The sequence below is a fragment of the Oryx dammah genome, unplaced genomic scaffold (assembly GCF_014754425.2).
Source record: "Oryx dammah isolate SB20612 unplaced genomic scaffold, SCBI_Odam_1.1 HiC_scaffold_13, whole genome shotgun sequence".
NCBI classification, from domain to species: domain Eukaryota; kingdom Metazoa; phylum Chordata; class Mammalia; order Artiodactyla; family Bovidae; genus Oryx; species Oryx dammah.
The window spans coordinates 36420015-36436991 of NW_024070197.1; the positions used below are offsets into that span (position 1 = coordinate 36420015).

A 16977-nucleotide genomic window follows, 5' to 3' on the forward strand; every position below is an offset into this window, starting at 1 on the left:
ACAAAACAAACAGATATCTATGAAATATTGTTCTCCAACCTTGCACATTAGGTAACCCAGTACAGTGATATCCAAGACAGGTAAACTCTGACTACCTCCTGCTTATTGCCTTGTGAGGGTTTCCAGACCACAGCGCCAAGAGAGAAGACCCAGTCAGAGCCCTCCCAGGGCTCCTTCTCAGTGAACTGAAAGGATGGAGATGGGAGTTTGAGGGATGCGGTGCAAAGCCTAAAATTAAGATCCAATATTATGTGCCACCTACGAAGCCTGGTGAATCCAAAAGGGCCTCAAATGGTATAACCATAAGTTCCCCTTCCAACTCGGCTCTGGTAGATGAGGTCCCCCAGCCAAACAACCTTCCTTATGAGAAAGACCAGGCACAGTGCTTGCTTATCTTTGAGTAGTGGTTTTCAGTTTCCTCACAACCTCGTGCAATAGCTGAGGTGGCCACATCCCTTAGTACTTCAAAGCCTGTCTCCCAGTCTCTAGTTGTTCACGCTGTCCCCAAGTACCACCTTGATATGGTCCATGCTGTGTGCTGTGTTGTCCTCCACCAGGCTCTAAGTGTATGTGACTAATAATGTTAGAATACATGACTACAGTCAATCTCATTTATCCAGTATTGAGTTTCATGTGTTTGGCTACTTCCATAATTCTAGGGTGGAAATCCCTTCCTCATCAATGGGGTAAACAGAAGGTGAGTAAAAGAAGGAGGTCAAGATGGGAAAGGTTTGCAGATCAAAATATGAGAGAGACAGGATCTGTACAGAAATAAAACAAGAGAGCTCAGCAAAGCATTTCCTCAAGTCTTCAACTTATGACTGATAAATGTATGCAAGAGAGATGACTTGAGGGCAGGGAAAGTATCATGCAATCAAAAAGGGAAAAAAACCTTATAATTCACTCTCAGTAGTAGGACAAAGTTAGATGTAGGTTAGTCTAATCTAAGGCTACTAAACACAGCTTAGAAGTAATCTCAAGAGAATTTCTCTCTAAGTAACATAATTGTGTTCTAGAATGAAGCTCAAGAATATTTACAGATAAACAAAAATATTCAGCAGCAATCTGGCATTCCAAGAAAAACTACAAAGTAAGCAAGAAGAATCAGGAATGTATGACCCATAAGGAAGAGAAAAATCAATCAATAAAACAGACTGAAAAATGACCCAGATAATAGAATTAGTGAACAAAGACATTAAACTGATACTGTTACAGTTCTATATTCCAAGACAAATGGTGAAATAATAAACATGTTAAATAGAGAGACATGAATGATACAAAAAATAAATTGAACTTCTAGATATGAAAAGCACAATGTCTGACATGAAACATGCTTGTTTGGACTGAAAACAGAGGAAGTAATTCAGAAGAAAAGATTGGTGGACTCGAATACACAGCAATAGAATTGTGAAACAGTGTGTGAAGACTGTGAAAAAAGTGAATGTATCATCAGTGAGCTGGAGGACAACTTTGAGTGGACTATCACATGTGTAACTGGAATAAAACAACAACAACAACAAAAAAAAAAAACCTCAGGGCAGGAAGCAGAAGAAAAAACTAGATTGGAGGAAATAATGGTTGAAATGTTTCCAGTTTGATGACAGTTTGATGAAAACTATAATTCCACAGATACAAGAAGCTCAATGAATTCCAAGTACAGAAAACATGAGGGAAACAACACAAAAGCACATCTTAAATTGCTTAACAACAATGATAAAGTCTTAAGAACAGATGGGGAAAAAATGGTATGTTTTGAATATCCCCTAAATGACATTGGAGACAGTATTTCTCCCCACCTCCAGCATCAGTCTGTTTCATCTGAGAAATTTAGTAAATGCTCATTCCACAGAACTGCTGTGGGGAGGGGAAAAGAGAAAATAAAGATAAGAATGATAGATTTTTCATCAGAAACAATGCAAGTCAAAAGAAAGTAGAGCAACTACTCTACTAAAAGAAAACACTATCAACCTAGAATTGACAACAGAGTAAAATAAGTCTTCAAAAATGAAGATGAAATACTTTCTCAGACATCTAAGGTTAAAAGAATTCATCACCAGCAGACCTGCACTGTAAGAAATGTTAAATGGTCCTTCATGCAGAAGGAAAATAATACCTGATGGAAATAGTTATCTACATAAAGCAATTAACGACACCAGACATTATAAATGTGTAATTATAACATACTTTCTTTTCTTTTCAATCTCTGTAAAATTAATTGAATGTGTGTAGTAAAAATAAAAGAAATGTAATGGGAGGTTTATAATACATTTAGAAGTGTATAACAGTAATATACCAAAGGCCAGTAAAGAGAGTAACAGAAGTATACTACAGCAAGGTCTTATGCTATACATGATGTCATATAATAATATTTAAGTTAAAGACAGTTAAGTAAGAAACGATGGAGACTTGTCAGGAGTAAACACAGGAGTAAACTGATGGGATTCCCATTCTGGGAGAATGTGAGCATCAAAATAAATCATAATTATATTAGATTATAATCTATTGAATAGATTTAGGACTCTATGAGACTGTGCAGATACAATAAATAGACAAATAAATAAATAAATAAGGAAGAGGAGAAAGCTCTAAATTCCATACTTTCCTGAATATATAAGGTAGTCTTTTTCATCAATCATACTTATGGTGTTCTGTACACCCAGTCTAAATTCCACTTTCTATTATAAACTGGTAAACCAGTTCAAAAAAACTGAAAGGCTCCTTAAACTATACAGACAGCATACTTGATTGAAGGCATGAAATAAAACCTCCTTTATCTATATTTGAACTTTTCTGTGTTATTGCTTTTATTGATTCAGAAACACAATTTGATTTTTCATTTGCTTATACATTTCTTGCTTAAATCTTTTTGTAATCTTCATGAAAATGTCTGTTTTTATGATATGTTTAGTCCAGCTCTTAAGTCCAAGGGGAATAAAAGCATATGGTTTTGATAAACACTCAATTGATTCTCTGAACTTTTCATATGTAGCTATGTGCTCAATGGTACTATTGAAATTGATCTATTTGTGTTTTTAAAATCCAGAAATAAATGCTTATATGCGAAACCACCAATATGTTCTCTCTCTACTGCACAATTGCATAGATCCTATTTACTGTTACTTCTCAAAAATAAAATAAAATTACTCCTCTCTCATGATTAGCTACGGAAATAAGATAGAAAATTCTTTTGAGACTCTTTTTTTCTTTATATCTAATATTACAAAATATCTGCAAAAAAGAAAATTCTAGTAAAATGCAACAACAACAAAAAAACTTTGGACAATAGAACCTTATCATATAGGTACATATAATAAGCCTCAGATATGCATGTTTTGGAAAAAAGAAAAAAATCTAAAAGGTAAAAAATGACAGTAGAACTTTTTCTCCTTCCTTCCTTTTTTTTGTTGTTGTTGTTTAATCACTAACTCATGTCCAACTCTTTTGCAATCCCACTGACTGTAACCCTCCAGGCTCCTCTGTCCCACGGGATTTCTTAGGCAAGACTACTGGAGTGGGTTGCCATTTTCTTCTCCAGGGGATCTTTCCTACCTTGGAATTGAACCCACATCTCCTACACTGGCAGGCTGATTCTTTACCACTGAGCCACCAGGGAGGCCCTTCTTCCTTCTTTACATCCCATTTATTGAGTGTCAAATATGTGCCAGTGAAATGGAGCAGGACCAAAACGTAGGGTCCTTGTCCCCTCCTCTCAATGTCCTTAGCCTGCCTTTTGTCTGTGGAAAAACTTTAGCCAAAGAATAAGTTTAATCAGAGAAGTGATAAAAATGTAGAAACTAAGGAAAACAGTCAAAGAAGAACAAATAATAATAATAAAGTAGTCATTAAGCATAGTCAAGGACCTTTAGTTCCTTCTCAAGGGCTATAGAGAATAGTCTGAGCCGTATCCTGTGAGCTGTTTTGCAGATACTGAAACCTGCACCAGGTGGAAGAAGTCAAGTACACAATGACCAGATTGTAGCCATGACACAAGCTGCCCCAAATCTGAGACATGGCCTCAGGAAATGGAAACAAACCAACCTGGAACTAAAAATTGCTGCTGCTGTTAAGTCACTTTAACTGTACTTAAAGCAATCAAGATGACACTGGTTAGACCACCGATGACCAATTTCAAGCTGTCAGAGCTGACTGTGATATTTCTGCATGTGGCCCCTTCCCTCAGCCTATAAAAGCTCTCGCCCACTTGGGGCAGGGGGTGGGGGTGCGCGGTTGGGGAGAGTTGTCCTGTGCACAAGCATCTGCCCTCCCCCTTGTTTTCCAGCATCCAAAATAAAACAAACTTTCCTTTCCACCAGCATGGTTTATCAGCTTTTGAGTGACGAGCAACCAGATCTCACTTTTGGTTACACCATATCTGTTCTAGGTTAAAATGCAAACTCCTTACAGTCAAGGATCATATGCTGACCACTACTGTCTCACCTTAAAAAAATCCCAGTGATGTTTAATTGCCTGGATTAAATATAAGTTATCTTTCTTAAAATAAAATTATAAAAGTTGCTAAAGAGTACTCTAGGTGATGAGACTAACACGTAATAATAGTGTTATTAAAATAATTAAGATGACTTTTGATAAAGGTTTTAATAAATACTGTTTCTGATATTTATGTACAGACAATTATTAGATATAACTTTGAAAATTATCTTCAGATAATAAAAGAACTCAAAGAGATTCTTAGAAAAAATTTGCAGTAATCTATGTTCCCTTAGGGGAAAAAAAAATTACCTGGTTTTCTCCCTATATATATTTTTAGATAAAATTGCAGAGAATAAAGACATATTGTTGTCTGAACCAAGAAGCTGAGTATTTTCAAGTTTAAGATTTATTATAGGTGCTGTCACAAAACAACTCTGTAACTATGTGATAGATAAAGGGAAAAAGAACATTTATATTTCTCTAGTTTGTCTTTTGACTGTAAAATCACTTAATCTCTCCTTCCTGAAAAAAATGCAAATGCATATCTACATTCCCAGTGTTTTAAAGCTTTTTTTAAAACAGACTGAATGAACAAGACAGTTAACTAAGTCATAATAATCAGTAAAATCCTAAAAACTATATATTGAATTTTTCCAGATGATATGATCACTGACCTTTTGATAAATGTCATTTGCTCCTGAAAATATAAGATTTCTAAGCCAAAAATATTAGTTTATTTATTTTGCTATTATCTAGTAAATATGTTATCAAATGCTAACATTACAATTAAAAATAACAACTGTACAACAGACAATGCTGAAATACAAAGGATTATAAGACTATTATGAACAACTATATGGCAATAAAATAACCTGGAAGAAATGGACAGATTCTTAGCAAAGTTCAATCTTCCAAGACTGAACCAGGAAGAAATAGAAATTATGAACAACCCAATTACAATCACTGAAATGAAAACTGTGATAAAAAATCTCCCGAAAAACAAAAGCCCAGGACCAGATGGCTTCACAGGTAAATTCTATCAAACATTCAGAGAAGCGCTATTGCCTATCCTTCTAAAACTCTTTCAAAAAATTGCAGAGGAAGGAGCACTTTCAAACTCATTCTACAAGGCCACCATCACCTTGTTACCAAAACCAGACAAAGACAACACAAAAAAAGAAAACTACAGGCCAATATAACTGATGAACATAGATGCAAAAATCCTCAACAAAATTCTAGCAAACAGAATTCAATAACACACTAAAAAGCTCACACACCATGATCAAGTTGGGTTTATTCCAGAGATGCAGGGATTCTTCAATATACATAAATCAATCAATGTGATACACCATATTAATAAACTGAAAGATAAAAACCATATGATCATCTCAATAGATGCAGCAAAAGCCTTTTACAAAATTCAGCACCCATTTATGATTAAAACTCTTCAAAAAATGGGCATAGAAGGAACTTACCTCAACATAGTAAAGGCCATATATGATAAGCCCACAGCAAACATTATTTTCAGTGGTGAAAAACTGAAAGCATTCCCCTAAGATCAGGAACAAGACAAGAGTGTCCACTCTCAGCACTATTATTCAACATATTTTTGGAAGTCCTATGGAAGCAATCAGAGAAGAAAAAGAAATAAAAGGAATCCAGATTGGAAAAGAAGTAACATTCTTGCTGTTTGCAGATGACATGATACTATACATAGAAAACCCTAAAGATACTATCAGAAAATTACTAGAGCTAATCAGTGAATTTAGCAAAGTCACAGATTACAAAATAAATACACAGAAAATACTTGCATTCCTATATGGAAAATAGATGGGGAAACAGTGGAAACAGTGTCAGACTTTATTTTGGGGGGGCTCCAAAATCAATGAAGGTGACTGCAGCCATGAAATTAAAAGACACTTACTCCTTGGAAGTAAAGTTATGACCAACCTAGATAGCATATTCAAAAGCAGAGACATTACTTTGCCGACTAAGGTCCATCTAGTCAAGGCTATGGTTTTTCCTGTGGTCATGTATGGATGTGAGTGTTGGACTGTGAAGAAGGCTGAGTGCCGAAGAATTGATGCTTTTGAACTGTGGTGTTGGAGAAGACTCTTGAGAGTCCCTTGGACTGCAAGGAGATCCAACCAGTCCATTCTGAAGGAGATCAGCCCTGGGATTTCTTTGGAAGGAATGATGCTAAAGCTGAAACTCCAGTACTTTGGCCACCTGATGCAAAGAGTTGACTCATTGGAAAAGACTCTGATGCTGGGAGGGATTGGGGGCAGGAGGAGAAGGGAACGACAGAGGATGAGATGGCTGGATGGCATCACAGACTCGATGGACATGAGTCTGAGTGAACTCTGGCTGTTGGTGATGGACAGGGAGGCCTGGCATGCTGCGATTCATGGGGTCACAAAGAGTCGGACACAACTGAGTGACTGAACTGAACTGAACAATGAAAAATCAGAAAGAGAAATTAGGGAATCAATCCCACTCACCACTGCAAGAAAAAGAATAAAATATCTAAAAATAAACCTACCTAAGGAGACAAAAGAACTATATAGAGAAAATTATAAAGACACTGATGAAAGAAATCAAAGATGATATAAACAGATGGAGAGATATTCCATTTTCCTGGGTAGGAAGAATCAATATTGCAAACATGTCTATGCTACCAAATGCAATCTCCAGATTCAATGTGATCCCTATCAAATTACCAATGGCATTTTTCACAGAACTAGAACAAAAAATTTCACAATTCATATGGCAACACAATGACCTCGAATATCCAAAGCAGTTTTGAGAAAGAATGGAGCTGGAGGAATCAAGCTTCCTGATTTCAGGCTTTACTACAAAGCTACAGTCATCAAGACAGTATGGTACTGGCACACAAACAGAAATATAGACCAATGGAACAAGATAGAAAGCCCATAAATAAACCCATGCTACCTATGTACCTTATTTTTGACAAAGGAGGCAAGAATATACAATGGGGCAAAGACAGCCTCTTCAATAAATGGTGCTGGCAAAACTGGACAGCTACATGTAAAAGAATGAAATTAGAACACCTCCCAATACCATGCTGCTGCTGCTGCTAAGTCACTTCAGTCGTATCCGACTCTGTGTGACCCCAAAGATGGCAGCCCACCAGGCTCCCCTTTCCCTGGGATTCTCCAGGAAAGAACACTGGAGTAGGTTGCCATTTCCTTCTCCAATGCATAAAAGTAAAAAGTGAAAGTGAAGTTGCTCAGTTGTGTCCGACTCTTAGCGACCCATGGACTGCAGCCTACCAGGCTCCTCCGTCCATGGGATTTTCCAGGCAAGAGTACTGGAGTGGGGTGCCATTGCCTTCTCCGATACACAAAGATAAATTCAAAATGGATTAAAGGGCTAAATATAAGACCAGAAACTATAAAAGTCTTAGAGGAAAACATAGGCAGAACACTCGACAACATAAAGCAAGATCCTCTATGACTCAGGTCCTAAAGTAATGGAAATATAAACAAAGGTAAACAAGTGGGGCCTGATTAAACTTAAAAGCTTTTAAAAGCAAGCTGAAAAGACAACCCTCAGAATGGGAGAAAATAATAGCAAATGAAATAACTGACAAAGGATTAATAGCCAAAATATACAAGCAGCTTAGACAACTCAATACCAGAAAAACAAACAACCCAATCAAAAAGTGAGAAAAAGACCTAAACAGACATTTCTCCAAAGAAGACATACAGATAACTAACAAACACATGAAGAGATGCTCAATATCACTCATTATTAGAGAAACACAAATCAAAAGTTTAATAGGTATCACCTCACACTGGTCAGAATGGCCATCATGAAAATGTCGACAAACAATAAATCCTGGAGAGGGTGTGGAGAAAACGGAAGCCTCTCACACAGTTGGTGGGAATATAAACTCATACAGCCACTATGGAAGACAGTATGGAGATTCCTTAAAAAAAACTAGGAATAAAACCATCATATGACCCAGAAACCCCATTCTTAGGCATATACCATGAATAAACCAAAATTGAAAAAGACACATGTACCCCAATGTTCACTGTGGCACTATTACAATAGCTAGAACATGGAGGCAACCTAGATGTCCACTGACAGATGAATGGATAAGGAAGTTGCGGTGCATCTACACAATGGACTGTACTCAGCCATTAAAAGGAATGCATTTGAGTCAGTTTTAATGAGGTGGATGTACCTAGAGCCTATTATACAGAGCAAAGTAAGTCAGAAAGAGAAAGATAAATATTGTATATACACGGAATCTAGAAAGACGGTACTGAATAATTGACTTGCAGGGCAGCAGTAGAGAAACAGACATAGAGAACAGACTTATGGACATGGGAAGAGGGGAGGAGAGGGTGAGACGTATGAAGAGAGTAGAGTAACATGGAAACTTCCATTACCATATGTAAAATAGATAGCCAAGGGGAATTTGCTGTTCCTCTCAGGGAACTCAAACAGGCGCTTTGTATCAACCTATGGGGTGGGAAGGAGAGGAAGATGGGAGGGAGGTTCAAGAGGGAGGGGACATATGTATACCTATGGCTGATTTATGTTGAGGTTTGCCAGAAAACAACAAAATTCTGTAAAGCAAGTATCCTCCAATTAAAAACAAATTTAAAAAAATAACAACAACCAAAAAATAACTAATCCAAAAACCTCATGTTGGACTCCAGGATTATTTCAAAAAGGAGCAAAAGTTAAAAATTAAAAAAAATCAAATAACAGGAAGAGTGTTTAATTATCAAATTCCATATAATAAATGAAGATGTATAAAAGATCATAAAATAAAAATTTAAAAAGATATTTGTTTCTTTTTAAATAATATGGAAAAATCATACAAGTTGTGAATTGTATGCTAGTTTCTGGGGCCTAGCAAATTCTTTATTTGTTTATTTTGTTAATCAGTTCAGTTCAGTCACTCAGTCTTGTCCAAATCTTTGCAACCCCATGAACTGCAGCACGCCAGGCCTCCCTGTCCATCACCAACTCCCGGAGTTCACTCAGACTCAGGTCCATCGAGTCTGTGATGCCATCCAGCTATCTCATCCTCTGTCGTTCCCTTCTCCTCCTGCCCCCAATCCCTCCCAGCATCAGAGTCTTTTCCAATGAGTCAACTCTTTGCATGAGGTGGTCAAAATATTGGAGTTTCAGCTTCAACATCAGTCCTTCCAATGAACACCCAAGACTGATCTCCTTTAGGATGGACTAGTTGGATCTCCTTGCAGTCCAAGGGACTCTCAGGAGTCTTCTCCAACACCACAGTTCAGAAGCATCAATTCTTTGGCACTCAGCTTTCTTCACAGTTCAACTCTCACATAGTAGCATACATTTTAAAAATAATCACGCATTTAATAACCTGAATCAATGTTATTGTGATCTAAATATGCATGCACACAGTTTATAATGTCCAGAGAATGAAGCTCAAATCTAGCCTTCCCAGCCATTAGAACAATAGAAGAGAGAAGGAAGAAGGAAGATGGACCCCCAAAGGCCTGGGAAGAATAGATGAGAAGCATGCTTTATATTTAAACAAAGAATTGTAGAAGAATAACACTTACATGATAATAGTCCTAAGACTGTACTTTCAATAATGAAGTGAAATCATCCAGATCAACTATTTGTGAGTGTGATTACCAAATTAGCATATCACTGAGCACTAGTTAGACCATGTTGACTAAATACTGGAGCAAGAAAATCACTCTATGTTATGTGTTCATTCTGGGGTTAAGGAGTTAGGTTTTTGTTGTTTAGTCACTAAGTCATGTCCAACTCTTTTGCAACCCCATAGACTAGTCTGCCAGCGTCCTCGGTCCACTGAATTCCCCAGGCAAGAATACCAGAGTGGGTTGCCATTTCCTTCTCCAGAGGATCTTCCTGACCCAGGGATTAAACCCACATCTTCTGCATTGCAGGCAGATTCTCTACCACTGAGCCACCTGAGAAGCCAAGGAGCTAGGTAAGAGAACTAAATTTGAGTAATTCTTGATTAGGGCAAATAGAAAATTCTCAGAAATAATCCTGTCCAGGTCCATTAGAATGAATACAAAGTATCTATTCTAGTCTTTCTTCTTTTCAATGTGTCCCAGAGTATTGTGCTGCCCTCCAAAGTATTAGTGTGCACTCCAACTGCTTTCTCTCATGTCTCCGAATCCTTACTAGCATTATTCAGTTCTGATCATACAATTGATCAAAATATTCAAGTATGAAATGCTTACCAATCGATTGTAACTCAAGTCGGCTCCACCACTCACCACTATGGATTTTTCCTCCCTAGTGATTTTCAACCCTGCTTGCACATGAAAATCAAACGGGGAGCTTTTAAAACTAATATTGCCTGAGCCCCATCTCAAGCTATTAAATCAGAATCTATGAGAGTGGGGCTCCACTATGTCTTTTTAAAAGCTCCCTAGGCAGTTATAATGTGCAGTCAAGGTTTAGACCTACTGCTTTAACCTGAATGCCATACTCAGCATCTTCTCTCTCTCTGCCATGCTACAGTGATCATAATATTTATATTCAACTCTTCCAGTGTCAGTTGCCATTTGCTAGGTAACCACCAGCTAAGAAAGAGGGTACCACTGTGAAGAAACACAAAGGTATCATGATATGTCAAGTATGTATGTATGTAACATTACCTCTGTCAAGGTATTTTATTTTAATTTATATAATATATTCATATACTACAGATATTGATGTAGCTATACATTTGAAGATAACTCTGGGTCACTCAGAGATCCTGTACTTCAGACAAGAGCTACCTCCATTCAGGTGACACATGAAAAAAAAATGTCCTCTTCCAAAAATGCTACCAGGAAATTTCTATAGATATGTTCCTGAAAGAGGCTGAATTGGTGATGTTTTGTCATAACTGGAGAGAATTCTGCCTAGCAAGAATACTAGAGTAGGTAGCCATTCTATTGTCCAGGGGATCTTCTGATTCAGTGATAGAACCTGGGCCTCCTGCATTGCAGGCAGATTCTTTACTGTTTGAGCCATGAGGGAAGCCTTCAGTACACATTTTAAGGGGTAAAGAATCCTTCATTGTAATCCTCTCACTCTATTTAAAAGAAGTTTTGTGATAGGGTTACTTATTTTTATAATTTTTTGTTGTTATTAGACTAGAGATACCCAAAATATTTTTAAATGCATTAATACTATCACCAACTTTAAAAATACTCATGCAACTATTAAGCCTGTGTTCTAGAGCCAGACAGCTGAAAATACTGAGCCCACATGCCACAACTACTGAAGCCTGCCAATCTAGAGCCCGTAATCTACAACAACAAAAGCCACTGCAATGAGAAGCCCTGTGCACCACAATCAAACAGTAGCCCCTGATTTCCACAACTAAAGAAAACCTGTGCCCAGCAACAAAAACCCAGTGCAGCCAAAGTAAATAAATAGAAACATATATGCAAGATGTATTTGAAAATGTAACAATTGTAACACAAAACCAAAGCAACTTAAAAGATATTTTGAAAAAAAAATTTACATGGATAGAAAACTTATAATGATAAAGGCCAGCTTTGACTACCTGTCCCCCACCCCACCCCAGTTCTAGTTCCCTGCCCTGGGTGTAGCCTGGGTGTGTGTTTTTTCAAAACAATTTCCTATGCATTTACAAATATCTACAAGCATACAGTTGCACTATTTAGAACAGTGTTTTTAAACTCTTCCTCATTTGCTTCTTGTGATTTCTATCAGGTCAGTGCCGAGATGCTGAGAGACCCTGTGTTGGAGTAAAACGTGCCCCCCAAATGTGCCATAAGCCAACGAGCTAAGTCAGCATAAATTGAGATGACACTCCAAAGGGATTCAACAAAATTCACCACCATTTCAGTTCTTCAGGTAATGTCTGAACGCTTTTAATAGGACAGGGGTTATTAAGGTGATGGGAGGGCAGGTGTCCATTGTGAAAAGACAAGAAAATGACTTCAAAGAAAATTCTCTGGAGCTAGGACAGTCAATAAAACATCACACTGATGGTCCCATTATGTTCATTTCCAAGACTGTCTGGGCAAGACCACACCCTGCCTTCTCCATATGACTCCAGAGGGAACGGACAGCCACCTGACCCGTTTCATGGAGGCAGGGGATATGGGAGGACTGGTGTTCCTCAGCGAAGTTCCTCAGTCTGTGGTCCATGAACCACCGAGACATTAAGAACAGCTGATGCTTGTTTACACCGTGCAGGCCCCTGGGTCTAATTTCAGACTCGAAGCCTCCAGCACTGTCCCTGGCGTTAGGACAGCACCACCGTAGGAAAACCCAGAACTCACCGCCTCCCACAGACACACTGAACCTGCCGCTACACACACACAGAACGACTTCCTCCAGGTAAGACGCAAACAAGAGTCAGTGACTCCTACACCTCCAGCCAATGAGGGAAGGCCCCCGAGGTCGAGGCCACGAGAATCTGAGACACAGTCTCACCATGAATTCCACCTGCTGTAGCGCCGCCGCCGACCTGCCCTGTGAGGGAATTCCAGCTCCGAGGGAACTCGAATTCCGAGCTCTTCCTGAGGGAAAAAGGGTTTAGACCCCGACTTTTTATACCTGTACCTGAGAGACAAGCTCCCCAAACCCCTAGTTTTGAAAACCAGCGGGGGCTCCCATCCTCCAGACCCGAACTGAGAAAACTTAACCGGCTCCAAGGCCACTTACCCGATGAAGGGTTCAGGGCACAGGTGGGAGCTCCAGAAGTGCCCAGACTTGATGAGAAAGAGGCTTTATCTGTTCATCTTAAAGTCTTCCCTGAGGGGCAGGCGTCTCTTCAACACAGTCCAGGGAACTGAGTGCTGGTGGCGCCGTCTTCAAGCTCTCCCTCACGCGAGCTCCAACCTGAACAGGGCCATCGTCATTTCCACACTAGGCTCCGCCCCTTCTCCCTCCTCCCTTTGCGGTCCACCGCGTACTGTCCCCCACGCCCTGTCCACGTATTATCTGTCATATACGCGCATGGGGTTTTTCCACACTAAGAGAGTGGTTAATATGTTGACTATCAACCATTGTGTGTGTGCGTGTGCGTGTGTGTGTCGCTCAGTCATGTCCGACGCTGCGACCCATGGACTGTAGCCCACCGGGCTCCTCTGTCTATGGGATTTGCAAGGCAAGAATACTGGAGTGGGCTGCCATTTCCTTCTCCAATCAACCATATTAAACGCCCTCCCCCCCAAAAAAAAGACTTCCTCTTGTTGGACTCAAAGCTTTCAGTCTTCATCAATAGTTCTGAAAATAGTTCACATTCTTAAGTGTAAAGAAACTGGAAAAAAAATTTAGATATAAAAATCATTAGGAAACAATTTCTGTGCGTTCTGCTGCGGGAACCTAGCATACTGGATATTTTAAGTTTACCTAGGAGAATCGTGTAAACAGGGAAGTAACAGCAGGTCTTTCCCACTTTTCTGATTCACTTGATCATCCAGGAGAAACCTACAGAATGTTATCCACAAGGTTTCATAGACTTGTAGGACTGGATCCATTTGTTCTTGCCGCCTTGAGAAAGGCTGGGCTTTATACCTGGCAGTCTATTATTCTCCGGTATAGCCTCCTGGCTCTCCCAGCTTGTTCACTTGCTCACTTGCTGGTTGTCCTCTGTGTCAACTGCCAGCAACTCTTTAATTCTTGGCCGTGCAGCTGGTGGGATCTTAGTTCCAACCAGGGAATGAAAGGAATGAACCTGGGCCCTCCACTGGACAATCAGGGAATTCCCCAACTGCCAGCAACTGATAGAAGCAGCTTTCTTTAGGGAGGAGCTATTTTTCCTAACTGCAAATCGTTACACTGTAAGTGGTTACATAAAATAGTTTGTGCTCTTAAAAAACAAGGCTTCTCTAGGACTCCTAGTGCATCGCACCCTCTCCAACTTCCCCAGCCTAGCTCACCTACCCCTGCACTGACCCAAGCTCTGTCCTCCTCTCGTTGATGTCCTCTACCCACTTGTGCCCTCCTCCCCCTTCTCCTTTCCTCCCTCCTATTTGCCCCACTTCCCTTCTCCCCCTACCTGCTGTCCCTTGCCCCAACTGAGGGGCCCAAGTACCTCTGACCCATCCTCTGCCTGCAGTGTGGTGCGTTATGTGAAGCTCCAGAATTGGTCACCATGTCCATTGTGCCCAGATATATTTGAGGCCTACTAGAGTTTCTACATCAGGCCCATCCACCCCACCCAGATAAGATCCTGATGCTGGAAGCACTAACCAACCTGGCATATGAGACTAACATCCATATTTCCCTATAGGAATTCCAAACCTACATTCTCAGCACATACAAGGACTTTACTGCAGCCATGGTCCAAGCCCCTGGACACCTAACATAGGCCAAATAGGTGACATCTGCCTCAATGACCTGGTGCAGCTGTGATAAACTCATGATCACAGAGTCAGTGGTCATCATGAAGAAACTGCTGCAGATGTACCCAGCACAGTATGTGATCATCAAACACTTGGCAAATCTCACAGAGAACATCCAGGTGCCCATGGCGCCTGAGCCAGCATCCTGTGGCTCATGGATGAGTACTGTGAGCATGTTCCTAGGATTACATCTGACATCCTGAGATAAACAGCTAAGTTGTTTAAGCTGCAAGTTGTCATCAACCTGGTGGCCAAGCTTTACCTGACCAACTCTAAGCAGATCTCAACTGCTGACCCTGTCTGTACTGAGTCTGACTAAGTGTAACAAGAACTGTGATATCAGAGACCAAGTTCACTTCACCCAGCAATTTATGGCCCCTTTGGATTAGTGTGGGGCCCTCAGCCACCATGCCAAGGTGCTCTGCCTAGCACCCAAACCAGTCCCAGTCTTGGAATCATCCTTCAAAGACCAGGACCACTTCCTGATGGACTTACTGTCCCATCTGCTCCATGCCATGGTCACAGGCTACCAAGAGCTCCCAGACTGTCCAGAGGAAGCCCCATATCCATCTGTGCACAACTTGGAAGTACCTGAATGGACCACAAGATCAAATCAGTAGAAGAGCAAAGAGAAACCTTTCTGCTCAGATTCTGAGGGGGAGTCAGAGCTCATAGAATCTGCAAGTACTGAAGACCAGGATGAGGCTGAGGCGAGGGGAAGGGCAGCAGGAATGATCAGAGTGAGGAGAATTCTTCTTGGTTGATGGTGATGATTCCAGCAGTAGCTCATTAGAGTCGGAGATGACAGCAGAGTCTGAGGAAGAGCAGGTGAATCCTGCCTCCTAGAGGAAAACTAAAAAACAAACAAAAATCCAGTGGCAAAAGTGCCCCTGCAGCCAATATCTTCCTGCTAGATCTAAAGTACTTCCTCCCCCCCAGTGCCTGGCCGATCTCTCCTCCCATGGTTGTGTCCAGCACTCTGGCTGCTGACCTAGAGGACCTGACCCTCACAGACTCCCCCCTGGTCCCTTCACTCCTGATTTCAGTATCTGCTGTTGGGAGGTAGGAGCTGCTGCCCCTCTTAGCTGGTGTTGGGCTGTTTGTGAGCTACACCCTCAGCAGCCAACCTTTCTCCCAAGACTCTCACGGGGTGGCTGAGCACATCCACTTCATCAATCATCAGCATCCTGAAATTGAACACCTACTGCTCAGAGAATCTGCAACTGCTGTAATGGGCATTAACTTCTGTGACTCAATGTAGGTGGCGAAGCTTCCAGCTTCGAACCCAGATCTGACAGTCTCCATCCAGCCTCAGGGGAGCTGATTGTCCCACCATTAGCTGGGTTGTGTCCCTTGTGGGGCACGTGGTGGGTACAGGTTTGCAGGAAGGACACAGACCAGTGGAAGCCTAGTCCTGCTGACCTTTTAATACTCCGCCCGCTCGAGCTGCCCAGCTGACAGTCAACAGTGAGAAGACAGTGATGGACACCATGCTGGTGATGGATGTGTTGCAGACTCTGACCCAGTGATTCCCAAATGCTGAGAATTTGTTCCCCACCTGTTTCTCCCTCATGAAATCTGGGCTGTTAGCCACCCTCCTCCTCTCTCTCTCTCTCTTTCTCTCTCTCTCTCTCATATCAAACTCCTTCAGCTGGATAGCATCCACTGTGTCCTCTGTCCCTCTGGCATTACCAGGCACCCCCTCTGCCCCAATCCTCCTCCCCATAGGTTCCTTAGTGAGCTGTGCAGAAGGCAATAACAAATGCTTCTTTCAGTCCTATTTTTTTTCTGTAGCTATTATAGTAGCAAAATCTCACTAAAAAGTCTTATGTTTAATGTATGCTAGAAAACACATTATATAATACATATGATGAATATTAAATAGACTTATTGTGATTATTTGCAATATATGTAAATATCAAATCATTAATTTGTACACCTGAAACCAATACAATGTCATACATCAATTATGTTAATACTCTGCTGCTGCTGCTGCTGCGTCGCTTCAGTCGTGTCTGACTCTATGCGACCCCCCAGAAGGCAGCCCACCAGGCTCCCCCATTCCTGGGATTCTCCAGGCAAGAACACTGGAGTGGGTTGCCATTTCCTTCTCCAATGCATGAGAGTGAAAAGTGAAAGTGAAGTCGCTCAGTCTTGTCCAACTCTTAGCGACCAC

At 40.7% G+C, this 16977-nt stretch overlaps 1 pseudogene; it reads left to right on the plus strand.

Moving 5' to 3' along the window:
• The first annotated feature begins 13119 nt into the window (after positions 1 to 13119).
• Positions 13120 to 16062, plus strand: LOC120873321 (annotated as a pseudogene).
• The last annotated feature ends 915 nt before the right edge of the window (positions 16063 to 16977 follow it).